The following is a 5,516-nucleotide window of genomic DNA, read 5'->3' as shown; positions in this document are numbered from 1 at the left end:
AATTAATTAACTAGCCCAGAGTTATCTAAGAGCATCCATCCTACAAGTATGAGATCGTAAGATGGGTACATTTCAGCAGAAGAGTGAAACATGATCACAACCATCTAAGAATAAATAGCTCAACAAGCTTTTATTCTATTTATGTCCAGCAGAAGGTGGCTGCTTCCCTAAGATGTCTCCCACCAGATGGTGACTTCTCAGTTCATTTTTAACTACCTGCAAAATCATGGCACAGGGCTCTGACCTCATTTCATTTTAGAATTCACCTTTTGTTTCAGCACTATATCACTATAGCTTCTGATTTCCATCTGGACAAAAAAGTTCCTCAAAAGGCAGGAGGTCAAAGTCATGGGCAAACACATACGCACATGAATGTATTTACTTTTCTAAACAACTTACTCTTCATAATCCATCTGTAATAATGGGCAACTGATATTTTGTTTCAGACCAGGTTCCCCTCTCTACATACATAATAACAACTATCTCTATTGACTTATTGACTCAAGGAGTGAAAACTGATTTTAAATTATTCTAAAGAAAACCTGATTATGAAGACATTGGAAGTTCTCTCTATATAATGCATTGTAAAGTCAATCCAATAGATTGGATCATCTATATCAATCCTCATTCCCCAAATTTCCCTTTGTTAGTATTCATGACTGAGAGTTGACAGCACAATTACATATTAAGCCTCTAGGAAAATCAGGGTAAGGAGTCACTAGGGAGCTTAGCCATCACTCTTATCAATTACTTTGTTTTGCCTGGATTTATGACCCCACAATTTATGACACATTGCCCCCTTAAAATTAGCCTGGAGAAGGTATTTTTTTTTTTTTTAAGTAAGCTCTACTCCTAACATGGAGTTTGAACTCATGCCTCTGAGATCGAGAGTCTTCCACTGACTAAGCCAGCCAGGCGCCTGAAGAACAGATATCTTAGAAGTAGGCGCTACTTGTAGGAAAAGGTATATAGCCTGTAGAAGGATCAGGATCTGCTCATCACTACTATTGAGAAAATAACTCACAATAAGCAAAAGATGGGCTATTTTGTTATTTTATTGAATGTAATTTAGCAAATGATGTTTTGGAGAAATGACAGCGCTATACTGCTCTTGCCATCAAATATAAATTCGTCTCAACTGTTTTTTCATCTTTCTTTTCCAGGATGAATTGATAATTGTACTGAGTACAACAAATAGGTAACTGGGGAAAAGTGATATGAACATATGAAAAATAATATTAGTTAAAAAGAAATAATGAAAATATTGATGATATAGTTTAATAACTAATGATAATCACTCTCAGCATCATATGGAGAACTTTTGTTGCTGTATACTTTTTAAAATTTCAGATTTTATAGCACAGAACATTACAGCTATTACTCCAAAAAATGTGAAGTTGAACATTTGAGAATAACTAGTCCAGCATCCTAATTTTACATATGGGGGAACTAAAGCCCATAAAGATTAGGTGACTTTCCCCAAAACACCAGCTAACTTATGGCAGAAGATTGTACCAAATGTGATTCCACATCTTCTGACTCTTAGTTTTGCATTCTTCCCACTCCCATGCACACCATACAGATAATTGCTTTTATATTAAAAATTAATTCATGCACATAGTTAAAATTATACTAAAAAAGTAGTCCTCCATCTTAGACATGCATTGAAGTTATTCGGAGAGGGGTGCCTGGGTAGCTCAGTTAACTGGGTGTCAGACTCTTGATTTCAGTTCAGGTCATGATCTCAGGGTTGTGAGATCGAGCCCCACATTGGGCTCCACACTCAGGGTAGAGTCTGCTTGAGATTTTCCCTCTCTCTCCTCCCCTCTCCCCCCCCACCCCGCTCACTCTCTCTCTCTCTCTCTCAAATAAATAAATAAATAAATAAATAAATAAATAAATAAATAGTAAATAAATAAAATCTTTTGAAAAATTAGCTGGAGACCTGTTAAAACTACCAACACCAGACTGTATCCAGATCAATTATATCACAACATCTGCCAATGGGATCTAGGCATCACTAGTTTTCAAGGTTCCCCAGGTGATTGCAATGAGCAGCCAAGTTTGAGAATCACTGAACAAAAATAATTATAATAATTATAATGGAAAACAGTTGTCTTTTGCCTAACTCCTTCTAATTCCCTAGTCTACTTCTTATAATAGTTCTCAAAGTTTGGGCCTGGGACCAGCAGCATTGTTAAGAACTTCTTAGAAATGCATATTCATGGAGTCCACCCCAACCTACTGAATCAGAATCTTTGAAGATGGGACCCATTAAAATATGATTCTTACTCATGTTAAAATTTTGGAATCCCTATTCTATAGGCTGCCCTTTTGCAACTATTGTTAGTGATTTCCTCTGTGTTTACCTCCATCTCTGAATATGCTTATAATCTTATTTCTTATTTTGACAATTTTCTACTTCATCTATTGACTTCCTGTTATGGCAACTCAGAATTTATTTAGTTCTTTGTACTTTTTCTCCTGCCCTCATCCTTCCAGTAAAGTTATGTCATATTTTTTTGCTGAATCAATAAGTCTGTGTTTACATTATTAATACTATAAAATGTTTCCTGGAAAGCCTAGATCAATCTATGCTTATATGCCTTTTCTTACATAGTTATTGTTTGTCCTGAGGTTAATAATTGCCTAGTTTGTTTATTGGTTTGTTTTCTATGTATCTATTCTTATTTTTTTGTACATACTCCACTATATCTGTTATGCCTATTAATATAATTTTCTAAATACCCAACTATGAGATTTTATGTCCAACCCATTTGGAATCCTATGCTCCTCAGCCCTCCATCATCCTGTTCTGATCTAGACTGCTTATTCTCTGAAGTCTGTGATACAGCTGATATCCTAGAATTTGGCATCATCTTTGACTTCTTTCTCTCACGCTATCTTCAGTCTGTATGGAAATCTACTGCTTCTACCTTCAAAATGTATCTGGAATCTGATGCCTTTTCTTGATCTCCTCTGCTACCATCCTGTCTTAATCACCATCATCTCTCACCTAGACTGAAATTGTTTCCTTAATTCTTCCACCCATCATCCCCCTTTCAAACTATAAAACAAAAAGTTTTGTTCAGATCCTGTTTCATGTACTTATAGTTAAGTGTAAATAAACAAAGGAGCTATGTGCTGTTTGTAAAATGTTTGTTACTTCATGTGTATGGGGTGGGTGGAAATGGGTTGGGGGAGAGGATAGGTGGACAGATTATGGGTGCAGTAATTCTATATATCTTCTCACTGATTTCCCTGTAGTAGATCTATGTTATGGGGGAAAACAAACAAACAAAAAAATGAAACATTTATACAATGAATACTTACTATGCACTGCAAGGATACAGAAATAGAACATGTGATGCTAGCCTGTGAAAATTTACAGATTTTTTTAGGAGATAAAACATGTACATACATTACACTGGACAAAACAAGGTTGGATTATATCTAGAAACTAGTATTATAAGGCATCCTTAGAAATTCAGAGAGAATGCATCATTTTGGCTGACTAACCAAGCACACTATAGAGAAGGCAGGATTTGTGTTGGGATTTAAAATATGGGTAATATTTTCATGTGCCAAGACTAGATGGAGAAATTTTAGAGTGAGGTAACAGTGACAGTAAAGTATGGAGCAAAGAAATATAAGGAATATAGATTAGGACAATTTGACTGATATATTGAAACTGTGCCAGAGAGTAGCTGAAAATAAAATGCAAAGGGTAGATAGGTTTTTATTGATGTTGAGCATTTAGTGGATTGGTTGCCCTCTTTTAAAATTGATTTAATTAATCCTTTATATATTATAGGCAATAATAATAGCTCTCAGCTAACCCAAGCAAGTAGATTTTATTATCTCCATTTTATAAACGAAGGAACTTGAGGCCCAAAAGATTTAAGTAACTTGCCTAAGGTCAGAATGCTAGAATGTGGTTTGGTGAGTATTTGAACCTATGCAATCTCATTCATAGAGCCTGTGTTCTTAAATACCGCCTATACTGGCTTTATTTGCCTATTATATATGTTGCAAATACTTTCTCCATTTTTTATTTATCATCTTAACTTTGTGTATGGTATCTTTCACTGTGTAGACATTTAAAATGTTTATGTAGTCATTTTCAATATTTAAAAAATTTTTACTCAGTCATGTTTCATACCAAGAAAGGCTTAGTATGGAGAGTAATAAAAATATTCTCCTACTGAGCACATTTGTCATGATGAGCAATGGGTTATGTATGGAATTGTTGAATCAATATAAATATTTTCCTACTGTATTTTATTCTGAAGTTTTAGCTTTTATTTTTAACTTTATGATAATTAATCTTGAATCTTTTACTGTGTGTGTCTATGGTCTGAGGTAGGGATCTAACTTTATTTTTCCCCCAAATGGCTAGCTAATTGTTCCAAAAATATGTTCTTTCTTTAGTGAGTTGACTTGCTACCTTGATATAGTTGATATTCAGAAATTAGCCATGTTGCAGGCGCCTGGGTGACTCAGTTGGTTAAGCGACTGCCTTCGGCTCAGGTCATGATCCTGGAGTCCCGGGATCGAGTCCCACATCGGGCTCCCTGCTCAGCGGGGAGTCTGCTTCTCCCTCTGACACTCTTCCCTCTTGCGCTCTCTATCTCTCATTCTCTCTCTCTCTCAAATAAATAAATAAAATCTTTAAAAAAAAAAAGAAAGAAATTAGCCATGTTGCTACACAGTATACCAATTAGTGTTCATTCTGATTAAGAATTCTTTTAAATATCCAACCCTGGAAGGAATACCAATTGGAAACACTACAGTGTAAATTAGATAATGTTGGGTTCTTAATACCCAGCTGCCATAAATGTATCCAAGAACAGAAATTTTGGCTCCGGAGGTCAAATCTTCTGAAGGAAGAAGATGATGAAAGAAGAAAAGTTGATTTTTAATTTAGGGTATGGGTGGGAGAAACTATTGCCTTCCTCACAATTTGGTCTTTTATAGGCAAAATTCTCACATTTTGGATGACAATAATTGGAGAACATCTGGCACCAACTGAAGTAATGAGGACTTATAACCTGACTTTTTAGTAAGCAAATCTTTCCAAAATTTTCTAATATTTCCCAGCTTTGGACCAAAGGAAAAACCATCAAACAAAACAACCATAAGGATAAATAGTTTGATGAAGGCAATTTCCTGGAAATGTGAAATTTAAGATGGGTTCTGGGAGAGGGAAATGCCAAATCTTTTCATTTCCTCCAGGACAACATCATACATGTATATCAGTGGTCCTTCTGTATAGAGTAGCAGGAAATCTATATGCACATATTGAATAATTTCCTCCCACTTCACTATATGTGTGCTCTGAACAATTCATGTCCTTACTTGCCTTCACAATGGTTCAGTGTGATCTAACACAGATTCAACCATCTGTCTGCATTTTCTTCCATTTGCAACATTTGTTCTTCCTGCTGATCTGACTGCTTCTCTTCTCTGCTTTCTGATTCAGACAGAGCAATCTGTTCCAGAAATGTACTTGTTAG

This window comes from Eumetopias jubatus, unplaced genomic scaffold (genome assembly GCF_037043125.1).
Source record: "Eumetopias jubatus isolate StellerSeaLion01/CBP00866 unplaced genomic scaffold, mEumJub1_p1.0 scaffold_8, whole genome shotgun sequence".
NCBI lineage: Eukaryota > Metazoa > Chordata > Mammalia > Carnivora > Otariidae > Eumetopias > Eumetopias jubatus.
The sequence above is the reverse complement of the archived record's forward strand: the minus strand, read 5'-3'. Positions refer to the sequence as shown.